Source organism: Gorilla gorilla, chromosome 13 (genome assembly GCF_029281585.2).
Source record: "Gorilla gorilla gorilla isolate KB3781 chromosome 13, NHGRI_mGorGor1-v2.1_pri, whole genome shotgun sequence".
Taxonomy (NCBI): Eukaryota; Metazoa; Chordata; class Mammalia; order Primates; family Hominidae; genus Gorilla; species Gorilla gorilla.
Genome location: NC_073237.2, coordinates 134,091,925 through 134,117,990, shown reverse-complemented (window position 1 = coordinate 134,117,990; position 26,066 = coordinate 134,091,925). Strand labels below are relative to the sequence as shown.

The window sequence follows — 26,066 nt, the reverse complement described above, 5'->3', positions numbered from 1 at the left end:
CGGGTAGGAGTCTCTCCCAAGCCTCTTTTCTAAGGCACTAATCCCACTCATGAAAACTCTGCCTCATGACAAAAGCACCTCCCAAAAGCCTCCCCTGCTAACACTAACACCTTGGTTTTGGGGGGAACACAAACACTCAGGCAACAGCACTACCTAAACTCTACCTGAACTCTACCTAAACTCCTCCACCTAATCTCCTCCACCTAAACTCTACCTAAACTCCTCTACCTAAACTCTACCTAAACTCTCTACCTGAACTCTACCTAAACTCTCTACCTCAACTCTACCTCAACTCCTCTACCTAAACTCTACCTAAACTGACCCAATGCAGCCCCAAGTACAATCCCAACTGGCTTTGCTGTTGTTACTGTTGCAGAAAATGATAAGCTGATCCTAAAATTCATAAGGAAATTCAGAGGGTCAAGAGAGCCAAAACAATCCGGAAAAAGAAGGATACAGCTGGAGGACTCACATTTTCCCATTTAATACACAGCTACAATAATCAGGACAGTGTGTTACTGGCAAAAAGTCAGATATGTACATCAATGGAATTGAATTATGAACCTAGAAATAAGCCCATACCTTTACAGTATATCGATATTTGACAAGAATAGACCAGGAATTTGATAAGGAAGACCTATCAACTATGTTGCTGGGGCAACTGGATTACCACATGCAAAAGAATGGAGTTGGGGCCAGCGTGGTGGCTCATGCCTGTAATCCCAGCACTTTGGGAGGCCGAGGCGGGTGGATCATGAGGCCAGGAGATCAAGACCATCCTGGCTACACGGTGAAACCCCGTCTCTACTAAAAATACAAAAAATTAGCTGGGCGTGGTGGCAGGCACCTGTAGTCTCAGCTACTCGGAAGGCTGAGGCAGGAGAATGGCATGAACCCAGGAGGCAGAGCTAGCAGTGAGCCAGGATCGCACCACTGCACTCCAGCCTGGGTGACAGAGCGAGAATCCATCTCAAAAAAAAAAAAAAAAAAAAAAAAAGAAAGAAAGAATGACGTTGGACCCCTACCTCATGCCATGTATAAAAATTGACTCAGCTGGGCACAGTGGCTCACACCTCTAATCCCAGCACTCTTGGAGGCCAAACAGCTTGAGACCAGGAGTTCCAGATCAGCATGGGCAACATGGCAAACCCTGGTCTCTACAAAAAATACAAAAACTAGCCGGGGATGGGGGTGCACACCTGTGGTCCCAGCTACTCAGGAGGCTGAGGTGAAAGGAATGCCTGAGCCCCAGAGGTCAGGGCTACAGTGAGCTGTGATTGCGCCACTGCACTCCAGCCTAGGTGACTGAGCGAGACCCTGCCTCAAAAAATTAAAAAATTAAAAAATTTTAAAAACTGCCTCAAAATACATAAAAAAACAAATATGAGATAAAACTATAAAACTCTTACAAGAAAACACAGGGGTAAGTCTTCACAACCTTGAGTTAGGCAACAATTTCTTAAATTATGACACCAAAAGCACAAGCAACCAAAGAAAAAACAGATAAACTGGACGTCATCAAAACTAAAAACATCTGTGCTGCAAAGGACACCATCAAGAAATAAAAAGACAACTTAAGGAACGAGACAAAATACTTCCAAATCATGTATCTGGTAAGGGCCCAGTATCTGGAAAATATAAAGAACTCTTCCAAGCCTGGCACACTGGCTCACACCTGTAATCCAGCTACTCAGGAGACTGAACTGGGAGTGCCACCTGAGTCCAGGGGCTGGAGACCAGCCTGGGCAACACAGTGAGATCCCGTGACTGACTGACTAAATAAATAAATAATCTTACAACGCAATAAAAAGACAAATTCCAAAATGGGCAAAAGATCTGAATAAACATTTCTCCAAAGATATGCAAACAGCCAATAAATACATGAAAAGATGGCCAACATCATTCACTATGCATTGCAGAAATGCAAGTCAAAACCACAATGACATACCACGTTGCTCCCACTAGGATAGCTACAATCAACAAAATGGACAGCAAAAAGTGTTGGTGAGGAGTAGAGAAATCTGAACCCTCCTGCATTGCTAATGGAAACACAAAATGATGCAGCTACCATGAAAAACTGTTTATCAGTTTGACCTCGGGAAGTTAAACACAGAAGTACCACATGATCCAGCAATTCCACTCCTAGGTATATACCCCAAAGAACTGAAAACAGATACTCGCATATACATGTTCGAAGCAGCATTATTCACAAGAGCCAGAAGATAGGAAAAAACTCATGTGCCCATTAACAGATGAATGAATAAACAAAACACAGAATATATCCAGGAATGGGTTCTGATACCTACTACAACCTGGATGAATCTTGAAAACCTTATGCTACATGACATAAGCCAGACACAAAAGGACAAATATTGTATAATTCCACTTACATGAAATATCGGGTTTAAGCAAATTCAGAGACAAAAAGTCTATCAGGGGTTACCAGGAGCTGGGAGGAAGAAGCTAAGAGAAGTTACTGTTTAATGGATACAGTTTCTGCTTGGGGTGATGAAAATGTTTTGGAAACAGACAATGATGATGGTTACAATGGTTGTTATGCAACACTGTGAAGGTACTTAATGCCACTTAATAGCACACTTAGAAATGGCTAAAGCAGTAAAATTTATGTTAAGTATACTTTATCACAATAAAAAAACCAGCAAGGGGAAAAAAGATTTAGAGGTATACAAACAAACCTTACAGATGCAATCATAAATTTCTTTAATTTGTGGCTATGAAACCAATGCAATTATTAGAAGAGACTCCTTTAAAAGGAAAAATACAATGTATATGCAGTAATTCAAATCAGAAAATAATAACTTGTGGAGTAAAAAAAACAGGACATAGCAAAATACCACATATATATTTTAAACATACATATAAATTTCCTGACGTTGACTAGTTACATCATAATTCAGTAAAAGAATGGCTTTGTACGCTGGGTATGGTGGCTCATGCCTACAATCCCAGCACGTTGGGAGGCTGAGGTGGAGATCGCCTGAGCTCAGGAGTTCGAGAGCAGCCTGGGCAAAGTGGTAAAACCCTGTTTCTACCAAAAATTGAAAAAATTAGCCGGGCCTAATGGCACATACCTGTGGTCCCAGCTACTTGGGAGGCTAAGGTAGGAGGATCGCTTGAGCCTGGGAGGTGGAGGTTGCAGTGAGCCAAGATCACACCACTGCACTCCAACATGGGTGACAGAGTAAGACCCCATCTCAAAACAAAATCAAAACAAAACAACAACAACAAAAAAGAATGGCTTTGTAGGAAATACACGTTAACGTATTTAGGAATGAAGGGGCATCTAGGAGGCAACTTTCAAACGGCTCAAGAAAAACATCTCATTTATTACACTTGCAACTTTTCTATTCAGTTGAAATTATTTCAAATTAAAAACAGTTGGCCGGGCACAGTGGCCCACCCCTGTAATCCCAGCACTTTGAGAGGCCAAGGCGGGCAGACTGCTTGAGTCCAGGAGTTTGAGACCAGCCTGGGCAACATGGCAAAACCTCATCTCTACAAAAAATACAAAAATTAGCCAGGCGTGGTGGCATGCTCCTGTAGTCCCAGCTACTCAAGAGGCTGAAGTGGGAGAATCACCTGAGCCCGGGAGGTCGAGGCTACAGTGAGCCGTGACTGCAACCACTGCACTCCAGCCTGGGTGACAGAGTGAGGCCCTGTCTCAAAAAACAAGCAAACAAACAAACAAAAAACAGTTGATAGGAAAAAAATGAAATATATACAAAACAATATTATATTGTTGACAGGTTCAAGCATCTCTCTAAAAAATTAAAGGCAAAGATCTTGAAGGATATACATCAAACTCATCACAATACAAGCTGTGGGGGTGGAGAGTGAGTAGGGACATTCTGCTTGAATGGGATTTGATTTTGAAAAGATAAACTCGTGTCATTGTATAATTTTTTTAATTTAAAGGAAATTAATAGGGAAAAAATAAAAACTATGCATAAGCCAATTACTTTAACATTCATGTATAACCTTCCAAACATTTTCTGTGCAAATACGCTGATAAAGGTATAATTTACACATATTATATAAATGAGATACTACACATACTGTTAGACGACCACTTTTCCCTTAACCAATATGAGCAAAAAAATCTACATCATAGCCAGTCATGATGGTGCACCTGTAGTCTCAGCTACTTGGGCTTGAGCCCAGGAGGTTGAGGCTGCAATGAGCCATGATTGTGCCACTGCACTCCAGCCTGGGCAACATAACATGACCTCATCTCTATTAATTAATTCACATATTCACACAGTCATTAAATGTTTGGAAGGTTATATATGAATGTTAAAGGAACTGGCTTATGTATAGTTTTTACTCCCCCTCACAGCCTTATTAATTCCCTGGGGGCACCAGCAGAAATTCTCACTGCTATTTAGCCTTATTGTAGCACCAAATAGCAGATCAGCTTTTACCTCAGGGACTCTGATCTCTTGTCTACAAATGCCATTTTAACAAAGATTCAAATAAGTGTAATATATTCTGTCTCTGAGCTTGTATCCCATAGTAGCAGCTTTACTGATCTGATTTTAATAAAGTCTATTAAATGAGAATGCCTGTCAAACAGTGACCTAACTAACCCATGTAACAGAAACACAATTTTGGCTTTTATGCTTATTAATATAACTGAATCTAGCTGTGGAAAGAACTAGAAACTGCAAGAAAAGTGGTGTGCGAAAATCCTGCAAACCCAGAGTTAAGGCCGGGGCACACAGGCCCTTCCGCCTGACTCTCAGTTCCAACTGGTGCAGCATGTGGGCACTCACTCGCACGTGCAGGGCAGCCCCTGCAGGCAGCGGACCTGTTCGCAGCTGGGCTGGAATGACCCATCGTCCTAGGGGCCCAGCACTGCCTGTCCAGTAACAGAAATCACATCCTTCCCCACCTCTCCAGCCGTGGGGCCTGCGGGTCTCAGTGCAGCACTGAGACTAACAGAGCAGCCGCCATCCTCAGGGGGTTGGATACGACCCCAGGGACAGCTCACCGCCCACGGGGAAGGCGGCACACAGAAGTAAAGCCTCTCCAAGCTTCTTGTCATGTGAGGTGACAAGTGGCCTCTTTAGCAGAAGCTGATCTAAGCTGGTTTCTGCCACCTGGTGAAGAGGCCCAGGGTCACACCTCTATCTCGAGGCATCCCAGCGGCTAGCAAACTCTAGCACAGCCCTGCAACTCTGGCCGCCGGGGAGATGCTCGCTACAGCAGCCTGAACTTGGCTAGTTCAGGCTAAGTTCAGGCTAGTTCAGGCTAAGATTTGAGAAAGATGAAAGTTCTCAGTCAAAAAATGACTTCTTAGAAATCATAAATTTTCCATCAAAAATAATAAACTCAGTATTTCCTCACATAACACATAAAGGTTGGTACTGGGGGAAAAAACAAGAGTTCACCCGACATTTTTAACTTTTTGAGATTTTCAAGTATTTAATAAATTCCAAACCCAGTGGCTGCTTTAAAGAGGACGGTTTTGGCCGGACACGGTGGCTCACGCTTGTAATCCCAGCACTCTGGGAGGCTGAGGCGGGCAGATCATGAGGTCAGGAGATTGAGACCATCCTGACGAACACGGAGAAACCCCGTCTCTACTAAAAATACAAAACATGAGCCGGACGTGGTGGCGGGCGCCTGTAGTTCCAGCTACTCGGGAGGCTGAGGCAGGAGAATGGTGTGAATCCGGGAAGCGGAGCTTGCAGTGAGCCGAGATCGCGCCACTGCTCTCCAGCCTGGGCGACAGAGCGAGACTGCCTCAAAAAAAAAAAAAAAAAAAAAAAAAAAAAAAACCCCACAAAAAACGCGAGGACGGTTTCACTGTGAGGAGAGCTTCCCGCATCAGTGACCCGCCTCACGCTTACGTACCAGACCCACTGCAAACTTTCCAGGGAATGAATGAGCACAATGTCTCACCACACAAACACCTGGAGGGGCACATGGACTTAGCAAAAGTCAGATCTGGTCAAAATACAGGAGGGAAAAGCAGAGTGAGTGTGTGCGATCCAGAGGTGCAGGGGAGACTCGGATGCCTCGGCACCAGCTGTGCCTCATGGGAAACTGGAGACAGGAGAGAAAGTGGACGGGCGTGGGAGGCTTCCTGGGGACAAGGGAAGCCTGTGAAGGTATCAGGAAAGCAAACAGATGTCACCTGGACAAGCAGGGAAATTAGAAATACCAACGCAGTGGACAATTCTGAATTGCTGGAGAGAAAAAACAACGTATTTTGCTACTACAAATAACGAAGGAATTTTAGTCAAAGCAGTTTTGTACTGTTTTTGTATCAATAATATATTAAGCCAAGTTCCTCAGGATCTATAATTATATATATATATATATATATATATATATATATATATATATATTTTTTTTTTTTTTTTTTTTTTTTTTTTTTGAGACGGAGTCTCGCTCTGTCGCCCAGGCTGGAGTGCAGTGGCGCGATCTCGGCTCACTGCAAGCTCTGCCTCCTGGGTTCACGCCATTCTCCTGCCTCAGCCTCCCGAGTAGCTGGGACTACAGGCGCCCGCCACCACGCCCGGCTAATTTTTAGTATTTTTAGTAGAGACGGGGTTTCACCGTGTTAGCCAGGATGGTCTCGATCTCCTGACCTCGTGATCCACCCGCCTCGGCCTCCCAAAGTGCTGGGATTACAGGCGTGAGCCACCGCGCCCGGCCTATAATTATATATTTTATAGGCCAAAAGAATTTGTAGGATGTGTAATGCAGCTACTACAAAGTTATAGCAAAATCCTGGGGCCTGGAGCTAAATACAATTCTCAGGGTTCCAAAGTAATCCTTGCACACTTAGGTGCTGGTTACAGACACGCGGCAAAAACACTGAAAATGTGGCAGATTCCATCACCTGCCCCAGCAGGACAGCTCCCCGGGGACAGAGAACTGAACCACCCGGTTCTCCCTCCTTTCTTGCTTGCAGTTCTCAAGAAAAACTTTCCAATGTGCTGCGAATGCAACACCCTGAGATAAGGAGCAGCTGAGAGTGGCCTGGGCTTTGCTCCTGTCCCTCCCACAACAGGGTGTCCTAAAACTCAGTCCAGCGGGTCAGGTGGCCCCGAGTATAAAACCCAAAATGGCACTTTCGGGGTCTCCCAACTGCAGTACAACATAGGGCACACACAGATAATGCAGACAAGACCCCATCCACCCTGGCCACTTGCCTGAGTCTTGGGGGCCAGATCACCAAGAGCCCCGGCATCTGCTGTCCCCTGCTCATCTGTGAGTGACAAGCCTGCTTCGCGCAACTCGCACGCAAATGTCCGGCCTCACCAGTCTCACACAGCGGCCCCAGTGTGGTGTGGGGAGCAGCTCGGGGTTAGGGTCTGCACAGGTGGTGCCCCACACACAGTGCACCTTCTTTGCATCCCCCCACACTGAGGCCTCTCTGGAAGACTGCAGTATCTAATTTCCAACTACCTTCTGCCATGGTTGCTAAGAAAAGATGGTGCAGGACCATCTCACAATGGACAAACGGTACTGATGAAAAACACTGGTATCTCACACAGAACGTGAACAGTACAATCTCTACCTTTTTTCATGGACTATTCCTTCTGGTAAATCTATACATAATTTATTTCCATGCAAATTATGACCCACTTGATAATTGTTTTTTTGAGACAAAGTCTCGCTCTGTCGCCCAGGCCGGAGTGCAGTGGCGCAATTTCAGCTCACTGCAACCTCTGCCTCTCCAGTTCAAGTGACTCTCGTGCCTCGGCCTCCCAAGTAGCTGGGATCACAAGCATGCACCACCACACGTGGCTAATTTTGTATTTTTAGTAGAGACGGGGTTTCTCCATGTTAGCCAGGCTGGTCTTGAACTCCTGGCCTCAAGTGATCCACCCGCCTCGGCCTCCCAGAGTGCTGGGATTACGGGTGTAAGCCACCGCACCTGGTCCCACCTGATGCTTTTAATAGCATAAGCAACTAAAAAAAAATCCACAAGACTTTCATCTAAAAACAGGAATACAAGACAAGATACAGATACAACGTAAAGAGGCATTTCGCATCAGCAGGAAGGGGGAATAATAAGACACTCACTGAGACACCGAGGCAGCTGGCTAAGTACTGGGAGGAGAAGGCCATCAGCATTGCAGATCAATGAGTGAAAGAATCGTAAAACAATAAATCACAAAATACCTGACAGCCCTGAAACAAGGAACTCCTGACTCTAGGCACAATGCCAAGGTCAGAAATCACAAAGGAAAAGCTTTACAGATTTAACTACCAAAATATTTCAAACATTTATATGGTAAAAATGAATAAATAAACTTTAAAACACAGAAAAAATATCCAATGTATTTGGCTAAGTACAATAGCTTTACTTACTCTTAACTCTATAAGGAAAGAACTACAAATCAGTTTTTTAAAAAAGACAACATAAAAACGGGCAAATGAATTAAACAGGCATTCCCAAATGGCCAACAGACATACAGGAAAATGCTCAACCCCATCAGTGCTCAGGAATTAGTAAGAAGAGGAGGAAACACCTCCCAACACCTTCTGTGAGAACAGCATTACACAGAAAACGAAAGGGAACTCCACATCAGTCCTCTCACAGCCTCGGTAACCCCTAACAAAACATCAGCAAATGAATGCAACCGCATGTCAAGAGGGTGCCACACTGAGGACCACCCGAGACGTATCCCAGGTGCAAGGCTGCTTGAACCTGAAGATCAATCGCAGCAGTCCCCTGATCCGTGGTTTTGCTTGCCACAGTTTCAGTTACCCACAGTCAATGACAGTCCAAAAATATTAAATGAAAAATTCCAGAAACAAACAATTTCTCAGGTCGGGCACAGTGGCTCACACCTGTAATCCCAGCACTCTGGGAGGCCGAGGCGGGCAGATCACGAAGTCAGGAGTTCGAGACCAGCCTGGCCAACATGGTGAAACCCCGTCTCTATTAAAAGTACAAAAATTAGCTGGGCATGGCGTGTGCCTGTAGTCCCAGCTACCCAGGAGGCTGAGGCAGGAGAATCACTTGAACCCGGGAGGCGGAGATTACAGTGAGCGGAGATCGCGCCATTGCACTAAGCCTGGGCGACAGAGCCAGACTCCATCTCAAAAAAATAAAATAAAATAAAATAAATAAACAAATTCTCAGTTTTCAGCTGCACACTGCTCTGAGTAGCATGCTAACTCTGGCACTGCCCCATCAGTCCTGCCCCGGATGTGAGTCCTCTCTCTGTCCCTGTGTCCATCCTGTAACCAATGCCCATCTGCCAGCTGCTGGGCAGCCGTCTCCCTCGTCAGATAGACAGATCACAAGACGCCGACTGAGTAGAGTGCAATACGTTTTTCAGGGGGAGCGGGGGGGGGGGGGGGGACATTCATATAACTTTTAGTGTGCCTGATTTATAAACTAAACTTTACCATCGGTATATGTGTCTAAGAAAAAAACCTGGTATATAGAGAGTTCAGTACTATCTGTGATTTCAGGCATCAACTAGGGATCTCAGAAGGTATCATCCCAGGTGAGTGAGGCTACCCCAATGCGGCAAGACAGGAACACCAGACAGAACACGCACGGCTGCACGCAGGGCACTGACACGGACAGAAAGCACATGATGGTGACAACGGAGGGAGAAAAAGCATTTCACAAAATTATTTCACAATAAAAAGTTCAACCTGATAAAGGATATCTATGAAAATCTTGTGGTTACCAACTTACTCAGCAGCGTTATGGTGAAAGGCCTCATGCTTCCCCCCAGCGATCAGGAAAAGCCATGGAGGTGCCACTTCCACAGCATTCAAACACTGTGCTGGGGGCTCTAGCAGTGTCATTAGGAGAGAAAAAACAAATCACAAGAAACAAAAATGGCCCCTAATCTTACCACCAACAGTAAACATCTTAGTATATCCCTTACAGAATTTTTATATTAGTGGATTATATAATATACTAGTTTTTAATCTATTTTTCCACTAAACCTGATTAAGATTTTGACAACATTATTATTATTTTTTTTTTTTTTTGAGACAGAGTCTCACCCTCTCGCCCAGGCTGGAGTGCAGTGGCGCAATCTCAGCTCACTGCAAGCTCCGCCTCCCGGGTTCACGCCATTCTCCTGCCTCAGCCTCCTGAGTAGCTGGGACTGCAGGCGCCCGCCGCCACGCCCGGCTTTTTTTTTTTTTTTTTCTTTTTTTGTATTTTTAGTCGAGACGGGGTTTCACCGTATTAGCCAGGATGGTCTCAATCTCCTGACTTCGTGATCCGCCCGCCTCCGCCTCCCAAAGTGCTGGGATTACAGGCGTGAGCCACCGTGCTCGGCTGACAATACTATTTTTTTTAAGATACACAACAGTGTTGTGTTATGTAGTAACAGCACAATCTACCCAACCAACTCTTTTTGTCAATTATAAACACCACTGTGGCTGACTCTGTGTACCCCCTTCATTAAAAATGCCTAGTCCTGGCTAACACGATGAAACCCCGTCTCTACTAAAAATAGAAAAACTCAGCCGGGCGTGGTGGCGGGCGCCTATAGTCCCAGCTACTCGGGAGGCTGAGGCAGGAGAATGGCGTGAACCCGGGAGGCAGAGCTTGCGGTGAGCAGCCCGGACGAAAGAGGGAGACGCCATCTCAAAAAAAAAAAAAAAAAAAATTAAAAATGTCCAGTCAGGCAAGTCCTGGTGGCTCACGCCTGTAATCCCAGCACTTTAGGAGGACGAGGTAGGCAGATCCCTGGAGTCCAAGAGTTCAAGACCAGCCTGGGCAACATGGCAAAAACCCCCGTCTCTACAAAAAAATACAAAAATTAGCCAGACATGGTACCACACGCTGTAATCCCAGCTACTTGGGAGACTGAGACAGGAGAATCGTTTAAACCTGAGAGGTGGAGGTTGCAATGAGCAGAGATTGCGTCACTGCAATCCAGCCTGGGCGACAGAGCGAAACTCTGTCTTAAAAAAAAAAAAAGTCCAGTCAGTGGCTGGCTGTGACAACTCATGTCCGTGATCCCAGCACCTTGAGAGGTCGAGGTGGGAAGATCGCTTGAGACCAGGTGTTCAAGATCAGCCTGGGCAACAAAAGCGTTGGAGAATTTTGCTCCTTAGTTCAGCTAAAATCCGGTTCTTGTCACACAACCAGGAAAATTTAGACATGAGGACAGGACACACTAAAGGGTGAGTAGAGCAAGGTTTTATTGGGCAAAAAGGAAAAAAAAAAACTCTCAGCAAAGCGGGATGGAGTCCTGCTTACAGGACCCCCATCTCACAGATGGAATCCCAGGCCCTCACCCAGGAACTGAAGAGAAGCTCCTCCCCTGCGGAAGGCGGAATTCCCCGTGACCCCACCCACTTCCCCCAGTGCGCAAGTGGGCTCCAGTCCACTGTGGCACCACCCACTTCCACCAGTGCGCATGCGGGCTCCAGTCCCCTGTGGCTCCACCCACTTTGCCCAGTGCGCATGCGGGTTCCAGCCACTTCCCCCAGTGCGCATGCGGGGTCCAGTCCTGTGGCTCCACCCACTTCCCCCAGTGCTCATGCGGACTCCAGTCCCACGTGGGCAGGTTCCCTCCTCTGCACAAAAGCATTTGGCGTAAAGGCTTGTGGGGCAGGGCGGAGATTCTCCGAGGACTCCTTTTTATCTGCCTAGGCATTTGGCTGTCTCATAAGGAGACCCCGTCTCTACAGATAATGTAAAAATTAGCCGGGTGTGGTGGTACACACCTGTAGTCCCGGCTACTTCAGAGGCTGAGGCAGGAGGATCACCTGAACCCGGGAGGCAGAGGTTGCAGCGAGCAGAGATCGCGCCACTGCACTCCAGCCTGGGCAACAGAGTGAGACCCTGTCTCAAAAAAACTAAAATATAGGCCGGGCGCGGTGGCTCACGCCTGTAATCCCAGCACTTTGCAGGGCCGAGGCAGGCGGATCACGAGGTCAGGAGATCAAGACCATCCTGGCTGACACGGTGAAACCCTGTCTCTACTAAAAATACAAAAAAATTAGTCAGGCATAATGGCTGGGCGCGGTGGCTCACGCCTGTAATCTCAGCACTTTGGGAGGCCGAGGCGGGTGGATCATTTGAGGTCAGGAGTTCAAGACCAGCCTGGCCAACATGGTGAAACCCCATCTCTACTAAAAATAAAAAAATTAGCCGGGCGTGGTGGTGTACGCCTGTAATCCTAGCTACTTAGGAGGCTGAGGCAGGAGAATCGCTTGAACCCGGGAGGTGGAGGTTGCAGTGAGCCGAGATCACGCCACTGCACTCCAGCCTGGTGACAGAGCGAGACTCTGTCTCAAAAAAAAAAAAAAAAAAAAAAAAAAATTAGCCGGGCGTGGTGGCGGGCACCTGTAGTCCCAGCTACTCGGGAGGCTGAGGCAGGAGAATGGCGGGAACCTAGGAGGCGGAGCTTGCAGTGAGCAGAGATCACGCCACTGCTCTCCAGCCTGGGCAACAGAGCAAGACGCCATCTCAAAAATAAATAAATAAATAAAATTTAAAAAGTAAAAGAGAAAATGAACTACTCATGCTCCCTCACACCAACCCCCCACTGGTCACCAAATTCTATGCCTCCTAAATATTCCATCAAATTCCACCGCTACCTTCTTATTTTAAGCCACATTATTCTCGAGTCAGTGGTAATAGGAATAATCTAGCAACTCATTTTTCTAATTCCAGCCTCTCCCCTTTTCAGTCTAGCATCTATTCTGCAGTTAAAATTATCTTTCTAAAATTGTGACCTTACCATCATCTTCTTTAAAAATTCAGTGGCTTCCCACTGCCCATGGAATCAAGTTCACACTTCATGACAAGGCACAGAAGGAGCTACAGCAATCTAGGCCAGGCGTGCGGCCCCCGGGCCAAATCCAGCCCAGCCTGCTTTCTTACTTCCCACAAGCTAAGAATGAATTTTTTTTTAATTTTTTAAGTTGTAAAAATAAAAAAGAATATGCATCAGAGACCTTACGCGGCCCACACCCCACATACCTGGTCCTTTACAGAAGTTTGCAGATTTCTAACCTAGCCCAATGATTTTCAGGTCAGAAATCCTATGTGCCAGTCACACTGAGCTACTTAAAATTCCAGCAGCAGTAGGGCCCAGACCATCACCCTTCCCCCTGCTTCCCGCGACTCTCCAACTATGCAGCGAGCTTTTGGGGCTCAGATGGCCCTTGCAGCTCATCACGGGCTGCCCTGTGGTGACCCACACAAGCCTGCCTCCCACTTACAAAAGGAGCCCCTATCCACCTTTGCAACCCGGGCACCTAGCATGGGCACAAAATACGTATTCTACAACTACTGGAAGAATATAAGATGATGATTAAATATAAATGCGGGTCTCACACATCAAGAGGTGAGTCGTGCAATCGTAGGCAGACTGCAGGAGGCAAGGCACAGGCCGCGCCACAGCTACCTGGACTTGCTCTTCGAGACCAGACAGAACACAAAGAAAGAGCGCTGGAGCCGAGAGTCAGGGCATCTGGGGACACTGGCCAACAGCGAGATTCTCCGTCAGCCTGCAGAGTGTGGGAGAGCCAGAAAAGGGGACGGAATTCTGAGAGATTTTACTGTGGGTTTTAATTTATATCATGTTGGTGCTCTTTGATAGATGCCAGTGAAGAGCACGATCCTGTTTAATGTCTTTCGGCACCTGGAATTCGGTCTCAGAACAGGGCTCGATGGAGAGGTTGGCCTTCAGGAGGCCCTGGTGCAGGCGGGTCCCACGTGCAGCCCCCCTCGCCCCGCCACTGCCTCGTGAATGGCAGCATGTGTCACGGTGCTTGGTCTTCTCAGCTCACTGTGCTCCAGGCCCTGTGAGGAATGACTTGGTGTTTCAGAACGTCTCCCTGCCCACCCTGGATCGCCCCACTGCCTCTCTCCACTAACTGTACTTCAAACAGAGTGTGAAAAAAGCAGCTTTAGCTGGTCAGCACCTGTCTGGGCCTCCTGGGCTCTATTCCAAAACAACAGATTGTCCTGCCCCCGATCAAGGCCTCAGCCCCCAGGCTCCAGAGAACAGTACAGCCCTAGGAGGGACCCACAGACTCCCAGGTCCTGCTAGTATTGGCTAAGTAATATGTCGACACATACAGATGCTGTTTTTTAATCTTACTATATTCATAGTAATTTTGTCGTTTTCCATCTTTTCAATTCATACATACTCTCACACAATTACCACCATGAAATGACGGGCCTTAACATTTTTCTAATGTGAGAAACAAGTTTTGAAGACACTGATGAACACTGGCAGCCCCAGCCAGAGCCTCCCTGAGGGCAGGGCCAGTGCCAGGCAGGGCAGCAGCGCAGTTTCGCCAGGAGTTGTCTGGTGTAAAGCACAGGCTGGGAGTGTGGGTCTGAGGGAGGGACACAGACATGACCTCCACACACTCCCTGGCACATCCTCGAGGCCAGAGCTTCACGCTGCCTTCAGCTCAGCCACCAAGGACACTACAGCTGGACACGGCTGCCCTGCCTCCCAGGACACCCATCTCCTCTTCAGAACAACATGAGACATAAAAATAAGGCTGTACAGAACTTACACACCACGAAAAAATGAGAAGCCTATTTCTTTTTTCAGATCAGAAGAGCAACGTGAGCAACGGTCCTATCAGAAATACAACAAATATAAAAGCAGCAGTCGAGAATGGTGAGGGACCACAAACCCCTGGGGACTTGGTCCAGGCCAGCTCTGAGCACCACCAGGCACCCAGACTAGCACACAAGTAAGGGGTGCTCAATAAACACCTGCTGGGAGGTTCCTACACACTCTAGGATGTCACTCTAAGATGAGACAACCCTGATGCAAAAGGAAGGTAAGGTTCTTTGCTAAGCACTTCAAAGCAGAATCATCTTAAATTGGCAAAAAATCAACCCATATAAAACTGGTTCTCAAGCTCCGTCCAGCCCGGTGTCAGCCTTCGGACCTAGAACAAAAGCACCACCTTGTGGTTAGAAGTGTAAATGCAGGCTTAAACCTGCATACAGAAAACCACAAGGTATAGTAATATTAATAAATTATCTGCAATCGGTAAAGTTCCTGGTAGAAGACCACATTCCTACTCATGTCAGAGATTGTTTTTTAAATGTTTCCACAACACTGCTCTGTAATACGATTGAGATAGCATGGGAAAACAAACACACATTCATGGCTGAATTTCATTCAAAATCTCCATGTTGATAAAAAGACATTAAACCTAAGGAGTTGACTATTTTGAAGCATATGACACAAAAATGTGAAACTTATCCTCAATCAGAATGTCAGCTCTACGAGAGGCAGAAACTGGTTGGTTGGTTGGTTGGTTGGTTGGTTGGTTCACTGCAGTACTGCGCCAGGCGCTTTGGTTTACGGTAAAACACCACCACCAAACTTTCCATTCTCAGGACCACGTCACACTCTAAACAGCACTGAGTACCCCAAGGGGATTTTGTCCACATGAGTTACCAGAATGGCACCAAGTTAGTGTTACCATGTCAAAACCTCCTTTACAAATAACAATAAACCTACTACATGTTAACATAAAATACTTTATGAAAATGGCACCAAGTTAGTTTTACCATGTGTCAAAACCTCCTGTACAAATAACAATAAACCTACTACATGTTAACATAAAATACTTTATGAAAATGGCACCGAGTTAGTGTTACCATGTCAAAACCTCCTGTACAAATAACAATAAACCTACTACGCGTTAACATAAAATACTTTATGAAAATGAAGTATTCTTTTAAAAAAAGAGACAAAAGCGATACGGTTTTACATTTGTGCACCTATCTTTTCCAGTCAGCAGAGCCAGATGCTCGCACCGCCTGCTGCACGCCCTCTATGGCACTATCACACATCTCGTGCCTGACACTCAGCACAGAATGAGAGCGAAAGGTAAATAATGCTTCGCATCTGTATGTAGCCGGAGCCCTGGAAGAATCCTGGGGTCTCTGCACTGTCATGTCTGCTGGACAGGAAGTGCTGGGGGAGCGTCACTGAGTGCAGGGAGAAGGGGCGCAGCACGAACACAAGGACTAAGGGGCCACGGCCTCTCCACAGCCACGTGTCGGGGCAAGACCTGGACCACAGCACTGCAGAGTTGGGGTCCTTATTTCATCAGGATTCCAACTATAGGATTCAGGCCCAGGCACAGTGGCTGATGCCTGCGATCCCAGCACTTTGGAAGGCCAAGGCTGGTGGAAAGCTTGAGCTCAGGGATTCAAGCTCAGCCTGGGCAACAAGGCAAAACCCCATCTCTACAAAACATACCCAAAAAATTAGCTGGGCATGGTGGCACACGCCTGTAGTCCCAGCTATTCGAGAGGCTGTGGTGGGAGAATAGCTTGAGCCCGAGAGGCAGAGGTTGCAATGAGCCAAGGTCACACAACTGCACCCCAGCCTGGAAGACAGAGCGAGACTCTGTCTCGAAAAAAAAAAAAAAGAAAGAAAAGGATCCAACTCTTCGGGTCTTTGGGTCGCTTTGTTTTGACAGGGCATTATCTAACTTCAGGGTCATCTTCCCTTCAGGTTTTTACTATATGTTTTCTTAAGTGATAAGCGTTAATCATATGAATTAAGTTACATATAAATGAGGGTTTCCATTAATTTTTTCTTACTGTAAAGCTAATACATGCTCTCTGTAAAAAAACTTTATTATATTCCAAAACATAAAGATTCACTGGGAATCCCACAATTCAGAAATAACCAAGTTAACTTTTTGTATATTTCCTTCTGCTTTTTTCTTACACTGAATGAAAAAAATTTAAGAATTTCCGCTCACTTATTAGCTATAAAAGGGTTAACAGAATAATTATACGGGAAAACAGTTAACTATATGCAAGACACCCTCACTAATCTGTAAGTCAAGCACACGGTGGCCCTGGAAGGGTTCAGAGTTCTGACACAGCTCACGGCCTGGGACAGCCCTCTGTTACATTCAACCACGTGCACAGCGGCTTACCCTGGAACAAGAGTCACACAACAGTGGACGATGACAAAGCCAAGCCAAGACCCACAGGCCAGAGGGTGTGGCCACAGGAGGTAGGGCAGCAAGAAAGAGAAATGGTAGCCTGCACTCCGAGAAAGCCCTCCCAGAAGGAAGACGGCGGCAAAGGCGAGCGGACGGAGAATGGAAAGGCAGCTCTGGCTTCTCCTTCCCCTGGACACAGCCCCCAGGAGAGCGCTGAGCCCCGCTAGACCCCAGGGAGGCTACACGAGGAGGACGCGCAGACAGGCCAGTAGGAACTGGAGCCAGGAAGGGCAGGGCCTCAGTGAGGACTAACTGGTTCCCTGGGCTGATATGCTGCAGACCTGCCCCCAGAAGGACAGGTGGCCGGGGAAACCAGTCAGAAGAGGGAGGCGCAGGTGTGAGACTGAGGAAGTCAGAAGGCAGAAGCACCTGCAAGAAGGGCAAAGAGGAGGGAGGCAGATGGGAAGCCATGAAGGGAGCAGGAGACGGAGCTCGCACGTGGGCACAGGACACCCGAGTCAGAGGTTGAGCTGCACCCAGCACCGGGGGTAGGAGGGAGGACGGGAGACAGAGCTCGCACGTGGGCACAGGACACCAGAGTCAGAGGCTGAGCTGCACCCAGCACCGTGGGGAGGGGGCAGGATAGCAAGGCCCAAGGACTAAGTGAGGACACTACCGGGTCAGGGCAGGAGAGGGGACTAGCCAAGGGAGGAAGGCTACCGACAGAAACCTTAACCAGGATGGTTTTGTTGCCCTGGGGGTGGAGGTGCAAGGTCTGACTAAGGATCTAAGGGAGAATGAGGGAGGATGCACACACCATGAAAAAAACACAAATCTTTGGAGGAGTTTGGCGCAAAGAAGGGCAAAGAACTGACGTGAAGCTGGTGGGAAGCAGGATCAAGAAAAGCTTTTTTCAGCCCAGGCGCGGTGGCTCACGCCTGTAATCCCAGCACTTTGGGAGGCTGAGGCAGGCGGATCACTTGAGGCCAAGAGTTAGACACCAGCCTGGCCAACAAGGTGAAACCTCATCTCTACTAAAAATACAAAAACATTAGCTGGGCGTGGTGGCACACACCTGTAAACCCAGCTGAGGCTGTGTGGGGAGGCTGAGGCAGAACAATTGCTTGAACCCGGGCGGCAGAGGTTGCAGAGGGCCGAGATCACGCCATTGCACTCCACCCTGGGCGACAGAGCAAGACTCCGTCTCCAAAAAAATCTTTTTGGCCTAGGCATCATGGCTCACACCTGTAATATCAGCGCTTTGAGAGGCCCAGATGGGAGGATCACTTAAAGCCAAGAGTTCAAGAACAGCCTGGACAACATAAAGAGATTTATTTTTTTTTTATAAGGAGAGAGAGAAAAAACAAAAGCAAAGCTTTTTTACATAGGGACACAAGTCTGTGTACTAAAGGCAATGAATGCTCCGAAGAGAGCAAAAAGTGAAGGTGGGGGAGGAGCCAGGGAAGAGCTGCTGGAGCAGCTGGGCCCTGGGTAGGCAGTGGGTGGAGTCGGTGAGTGCACGTGCTGTGGGGGGCGTCTTGGGTGGAATCGAGTGCACGTGCTGTGGGGGCGTCTTGGGTGGAGTTGGTGAGTGCACATGCTGTGGGGGCGTCTTGGGTGGAGTCGGTGAGTGCACGTGCTGTGGGGGCGTCTTGGGTGGAGTCGGTGAGTGCACGTGCTGTGAGGGCGTCTTGGGTGGAGGTGAGAGCACGTGCTGTGGGGGCGTCTTGGGTGGAGGTGAGTGCACGTGCTGTGGGGGCGTCTTGGAGTCGGTGAGTGCACGTGCTGTGGGGGGCGTCTTGGGTGGAGGTGAGCGCACGTGCTGTTGGGGGCGTCTTGGAGGTGAGCGCACATGCTGTGGGGGCGTCTTGGGTGGAGTCGAGTGCACGTGCTGTGGGGGCGTCTTGGGTGGAGTCGAGTGCACGTGCTGTGGGGGCGTCTTGGATGGAGGTGAGTGCACGTGCTGTGGGGGCGTCTTGGGTGGAGTCGAGTGCACGTGCTGTGGGGGTGTCTTGGGTGGAGTCGAGTGCACGTGCTGTGGGGGCGTCTTGGGTGGAGTCCTTGAGTGCACGTACTGTGGGGGGCGTCTTGGGTGCAGTCGGTGAGTGCACATGCTGTGGGGGCGTCTTGGGTGGAGTCGAGTGCACGTGCTGTGGGGGGCGTCTTGGGTGGAGTCGGTGAGTGCATGTGCTGTGGGGGCGTCCTGGGTGGAATCGGTGAGTTCACGTGCTGTGGGGGCGTCCTGGGTGCAGTCGGTGAGTTCACGTGCTGTGGGGGCGTCTTGGGTGGAGTCGGTGAGTGCATGTGCTGTGGGGACGTCTTGGGTGGAGTCCTTGAGTGCACGTGCTGTGGGGGGCGTCTTGGGTGCAGTCGGTGAGTGCACGTGCTGTGGGGGCGTCTTGGGTGGAGTCGAGTGCACGTGCTGTGGGGGGCGTCTGGGGTGGAGTCGGTGAGTGCATGTGCTGTGGGGGCGTCCTGGGTGGAATCGGTGAGTTCACGTGCTGTAGGGGCATCCTGGGTGCAGTCGGTGAGTGCACGTGCTGTGTGGGCGTCTTGGGTGGAGTCGGTGAGTTCACGTGCTGTGGGGGCATCTTTCCAGGGGTCCTCAGTCTGTTCTTTAAGCAGGAGACCAGCACCCAGCAAGCAGTAAGCACTGGGCGAGAAGGGCGCAGGATGCCAGAAGGAAGACGAGACAGGAAGGATACATCAAGAACCTACTTCTAGGCGGGGCACAGTGGCTCAGGCCTGTAATCTCAGCACTTTGAGAGGCCGAGGCAGGCGGATCACCTGAGGTCAGGCGTTCAAGACGATCTTGCCCAACATGGTGAAACCCCGTCTGTACTAAAAATAGAAAAATTAGCCGGGGGCAGTGGCGCACGCACGTAGTCCCAGCTAATCTGGAGGCTGAGGCAGGAGAATGGCGAGAACCCGGGAGGCGGAGCTTGCAGTGAGCTGAGATTGCGCCACTGCACTCCATTCTGGGGGACAGCGAGACTCCGTCTCCAAAAAAAGAAAACAATTTGGCATTTACTCCAATACTTAAAACAGACAGTCACCATATGAACCAGTTATCCCATTCCCGGGATATCCGAAGAAATGAAAACCCAGGTCCACACAAAAACTCGTACATGAACGTTCATGGCAGCACTGTCCATAACAGCAAAAAAAAAAAAAAAAAAAAGAAAGAAAACACTAAGTTAGGTGAAAAAGTCAGGCACGAAAGACAACAGAGAATAGGCAAATCGACAGGGAAGGAAAGCAGATGAGTGGTTGCCAGGGGCTCGGTAGGGGGAGCGGGGGACATGGGAAGGAACTGCTAATGTTATAAGGTTTCTTTTCAGTATGATACAAATGTTCTGGATTTCTGGTGCTCTGTCCACAAATATACTCAAGTTTCACTACTAGTAGTTCTGGTATATAGTAAGTCATTAATATGTGATGGTTGGTGGATGAATAGATGGATGTGGACTGGTGAATGGATGAGTAGGTGGGTAAATGGATGGGTGGGTGGTGAGGTGGATAGTAGACAGTAGATGGATGGATGGATGAGTGGGTGGGTGTATGTGCCAGGTGGTGGGTGGGTGAGCGGTGGGTGGGTGAATAGAAGGGAGAGGAAGGAGAATGGAGGGAGAGGAAGAAAACGAGAAGGAAGCAAGGATTTTTCTTCTAGCAGGATCCTGCAAGTCCCAGGTCAGTTAGACTCTCTGGAGTAGACAGCTGGCGCCCAAAGCCATCGGCACTCCTTGTCTTCTCGATCAGCGCGTCCCTTCTTCCTTTAGTCTTCCTTCACCTACTTGTCTGCCTCCCCACTGGTCCTGCCTCTTCTCCAAGGTCGAAAGGAAGAAACCTGTTCTGCAAAAGTCTATAAAGGAGGTGGGAGCTCTCCTTTGCAACACCCTCTCACTTTTCTTCTTGTACAAGGTGCAGTCCCTCTGAGAGGTCCTATGTGCCACCTGCCACAATTCTAAAAGGTAATTTACCCTGAAGGTAAGGATAATTTGGATGGGCTCCTTTCTGGATTCCACGAAACCAAATAAGCAGCATACACTCTCAAAAAGACAAATTCCTGTAAGATTTCAGATGTCAGAAAGGCCAGACCCGTGTGACAGGCAGCACCACAGCATTTCCTCCCCGAGTTCTCTAAAAACACAACGCTTTCACTGCAGACAATTTCCTTGCAAGAAAACACGCCAAAACTTCTACTTCACTTACATGAACTTTTTCTCTTGGTTATTTTTTTGTCCCCTATTCACAGTGCTTCAAGCAGAAGCCAGAAATCTCTAATGCTAAAATCCACCACCACCCCATCTCTAAAATTCCCATCTCTAAAATTCTCTTCAAATAAAAAACAAATGTCTACTTAAGCTACAGCCTCCCGGGTCCTGCTTTCCCCACATGCCAGCCTCTGCCCGTGCCCCAGGACTGCAGTCACACACCTGCTGCCCGTCTCCTTCAAGCCACCCTCTCCGCAGAGCGGGGAGGAGGAGGAGGAGTAGAGTGAGGCCAGAACCGGCCGATACCTGACCTCCACATGGCCTGGGGAAATGGCTCCTAGAAAAGTACATTTTCAACTCCAAAGAGATGAGAACAAATAATCTCTAAGGGTTGAGCTAACCCAGGTGGAGCTGCTAACATTAACCACCGTTAAAATTTACATGACAGGTGTTCAAAAACATGCCTGCATCAGCACATTTGCATACCTGGTTAAACAGTTCCTCTCAGAACCACTACCCAAAACAGTGCCAATTTCCAGTGCACAGCATCCCCACAGACGCCACTGCTGCTGGGGACACGTGAGCGATGGCACTGCCCGGGCTCACCGAGTGGCCTCCACCGCGTTTCAAGGGCAGGCACAAAGGAACGCCCTATTGTTCCCTCGTCCTCCTCATGCTGTGCGCTGAGCTGGAGTTTCCTCAGAGCTAGGAGAGAAGCCTACCATCCCCCACCCTTTTGTTCGAAGAATACGGTTCTAGAACAGGCATCTATGAACCAATCTGCTCTAATCCTGTTATTTACAATTAATTAATTAATTAAAACACAGCCCTCCTCACTAGGTCTCTCCCTAAGATGTGCCCAGCACTTGCTTGTGCAACGTCTTATTTTCTGTGGAATTGCTTAGAAAATCCAAGTGGAGACTCTGCTGCCTCTCTACCCTCCTCACCATTCCACGGAAAATGGAGTCTCCCAATGAACACGCAGACAGGATCATCACACAACCCACACGTGTGGACGGGGACTACACAGGCTCCGAGGGGGAGGCTCTGTTCCCAGCTCTCCTGATGAGTGGTCAATGCCATCCTCACATCCAAGGCGGACAGATTTCCCTTTCTGCAGCCTGCATGGCAAAGAGCCAGCTGCACCGTGGCACGGCCAGCCCTTGCCCTGCACAGCCTGGCCTCTGGTCCCAGGGTCCCTGGTTCCTGCTCACCTGGCAGTGTCATCCCTTCCCAGCATCACTCCCTCCACCAGAGGCTGCCATGGGGGCAGGTAGGAGAATAAAACAGGAAAACACTGCTAGTCAGCAAAAAAGTTCAAGCGTGCTCTTTATAAATGTTCAAACAAGGGAAAAAGTCCTGGTTTATCATCAGCATAACTGAAAAAGGTCAGAGTTCCTCCTGCTACCAGCAAATGTGGAACGGGCCTGAGCTGTTCTCAGTACCCTCAGTTGGAGGGGACCTCCCATCCCACTCCCAAGAAAGTGCACATGGTGGGTGACCAGAGAGCAAAACAGGGTTATTTTGGCAGGGAAGGGGCATGGAGGACAAGGAGGTGTCCCCACCATCACAGCAAGCGTCCCTGCTCTGCAGGCCCTGACCCCAGCCTAGAAGCACCAATGTAAAAGAAAGAGGGATTAAGCAAAAGAAAAAAAGTACCAAATACCACGTCTCTTGCTTGTACCCCATCACTTTTTTCCTCCTGTCTTAGTGCAATTGTTGACTGCGGCCAACTGCAGAGAAATCACAGTAGCCCAGCTCGGCGGCTCCCTCTGAAAGCTCCACGCACTGGGCATGCTCCAGAGCCATCTCACGAAATGGAGGCTGCCCCAGCGGCAGGATTCCAGCGCTGCACGCGGCCGCCCAGGCACCTCCAGGCCTCCTCGGAAGCAGCTTAAACCCTCGCATTCACAACCATTTTAAAACAATCTGAGTGTTCTCAGATGGAAACCATTTAACGAGACATTTATTGTTTTCACCCTAAAATGTGAAGGGTCCCTCCACAGAAACCATCAACACAGCTCATCCCACAAAGCAATCACTGCTCGTAGGGCCTCTCAGGATTAGCTCTGTTGAAAAAATACTAACAAAAACCTAGACATGGAATCTGGGGACCAGCCCTCTCACAAGGAACTCAACTCACAGAGACATTTTACCTCTGGGGCCAAGAGCCCACAACATGACAGTGGGTAGGAAAGCAAACAGAAAACACCAGCTCGCAATGCGCACCTCCCACCGGAGCTCCTGTCCCAGTGCCAAGCATACCAGGGCTGGGTCTCAGGGCAATGCTTCTGCCACAAGGAGTAGCTCCAGGACGCACCTGCACGACGCAGGTTCGAGCACAGCAGTCTCCCCACACTCAGGCTGCTCCCAAACATCACCTATGCCCACCCCAGCTCCAAATTTCTTACAGGGAGAGGCCCTTATACACCTATGCCAGCTCTCCAATCAAGACCAAGTTGTTTGTAGCTCTTAATACAAAACAATAAATATTTGAAGTCCTTTTTCTATAAAAGTAGAGAATATTTTTTAAAATAGTGTATTCAGGTTCCAGGCAAACTGCAAAATAAAAGCACAAATATTATTTTCTATTTTTAAGGTCACATGAAAGTAAATAACACTAATCCTTCTCTATAAATGCTATTCTATAACTCCCCCACGCTTTCTAGTACAGTATCAGTGTTGACTGCCCAAGAGTTGCAAAGTGGGTGGTCCAACAGAGCCAGGCCCGCAAGCTGTGCTTACCAGCCAGGGAGGAGACGCACCAACAAAACACCATGTCCGAAAAGCAACGCAAGTGATTCCTCTTTAAGTACACAGGTTCCACCCAGCCAAGAGCAAACAACCCAGACATGGGACTCCAAGTTCAAATGTAGAAAACACAATGTCAACAGATCCATCTTAAGGCAACAGAGCGTGGTCATTTACAAACCTATCTGCAGCCCACACAGAAACCCAAGAGAATCCTGCCCTCCACCTCGGCTCCCTCCCCCATATGGACAAAGAACAGAGAAGGCAAACTAAGGGAAATAAATGCATATGACTAATAAAAACAAATGCAACTGAAAATACATTTAAAGCAACAAAGACGCCATTTTCCACTTATTGAACTGGCAAAAAAAAAAATTAAAGTCTGTTAATGAGAGTATCGGGCCAGGCGCAGTGGCTCACGCCTGTAATCCCAGCACTTTGGGAGGCCAAGGGGCAGATCGCCTGAGCTCCAGAGTTCGAGACCAGCCTGGCCAACATGGTGAAACCCAGTCTCTACTAAAAATACAAAAATTAGCCGAGTGTGGTGGCAGGCGCCTGTAATCCCAGCTACTCGAAAGGCTGAGGTTGCAGTGAGCAGAGATCACACCACTGCACTCCAGCCTGAGGGACAGCACGACTCAGTCTCAAAAGAAAAAAAAAAAAAAGTATGGCTAAACAGGCAATTCTCATTTAATAAAATCTCTCTGGGGGCAACTTAGCAATACTTATCAAATTTTAAAAACACACACCACCAGGCTCAGTGGCATGCACCTGTAGTCCCAGCTTCTTGGGAGACTGGGGCAGAAGGATCACTTGAGCCCAGGAGTTCAAGGCCAGCCTGGGCCACACAATGAGAACTCCATCTCTTGAAACAAAAAAAGTACATACCTCTTGGTTGAGCAATTCTCTATTGGTAGTATAATTTTACTTATATATAATCTGTAAAATATATAATCTGTAAGATAAATTTTTGCAGAATTTATTATGCATATACTATATAGTACTTATTATTTGTAGTAATAATAATACATAGTACATATAATACGAATAATGGTATATGTGTAGCTTACTCTACAGATATACTGGCAAAAGTTCCCCAGATCACAGGAAACAAGGACATGCATTCCACCTTCTCTCCAGGTGAGAGGATCTGAGTCCCGCCCACAGAAGGCTAGTTATAGACATTGTTATTCCCCTACAAGGGAATATCCAAAAGCCCTTGCAGAGGGTAAGAAAAGGCTGGTGTGCTCACATGGGAAATCACAGAACAGGGTGTCTATGATACCAAGACTCGTGTAAGAGAACAGAAAGATGCTGGTATGTGCACAAACTTCTTTTTGGAATGAATTATAAGAAATGATTAATAGTGTGACATGTTTAAGTAAGATTGAGAGCAGAAACGGAGATGGGAAGTCTTTTACTCTGCAATATGCACCTTTTCTTACTATTTAGTTTATGTTTCTTTTTCTTTCTTCTGTGGACCTCAAGTGTGCTGAGGATTCTGAGCAGTCCACTCCAGCACACAGGACGCTGCTACCACTGCTCCATGCTGCTCTTCACCTGGTCAGCACCCATTAACCCACCACTCACAACAAAAACCAGGATCTTGTCAAGAATCAACACCTACCCAGCCATATGGCCCTCATCACCCCATCATTACTGCCTCTTCCTGCTCAAGCCAACTATCAGAACAAGAACCATAGGCTGTAGCTTCAAAGAAAGTCCCCAAATTAACAGGCTAACAGCAAATCCATCTAAAGAAGGTACAAATGAACAACAAAATAAATTCAAAGAAAGGAACAGGAAAGACATAATAAAATGAGTGGATATCTATACAATAAATATAGGTTAAAAATTCCAGGCCAGGACTGGGCACGGTGGCTCACACCTGTATTCCCAGCACTTTGGGAGGCCGAGGCAGGTGATCGCCTGAGGTCAGGAGTTCGAGACCAGCCTGGCCAACATGGCAAAACCCTGTATCTACTAAAAGTACAAAAATTAGCCGGGCATGGTGGCGTGCACCTGTAATCCCAGCTACCCAAGAGGGTGAGGCAGGAGAATCGCTGGAACCCAGGAGGCAGAGGCTGCAGTGAGCAGAGATCGCACCATTGCACTCCAGCCTGGGTGACAGAGCAAGACTCTGTCAAAAAATAAATAAATAAATAAATAAATAAATAAATAAAA

At 47.9% G+C, this 26,066-nt stretch overlaps 1 protein-coding gene across 19 annotated transcripts in view; it reads right to left on the bottom strand.

Moving 5' to 3' along the window:
- EHMT1 (euchromatic histone lysine methyltransferase 1) overlaps positions 1-26,066 on the bottom strand; it is a 223,349-nt gene that overhangs the window by 153,183 nt on the left and 44,100 nt on the right. The window contains exon 1 of one of the 19 annotated variants that reach the window (XM_063696932.1): positions 21,618-21,769. The exons of the other annotated variants lie outside the window; for them this stretch is intronic. The gene's annotated coding sequence lies outside the window, so the exon portion shown is untranslated. Of the gene's footprint in view, positions 1-21,617; positions 21,770-26,066 lie in introns of those variants that run through there. 19 annotated transcript variants of the gene reach the window in all.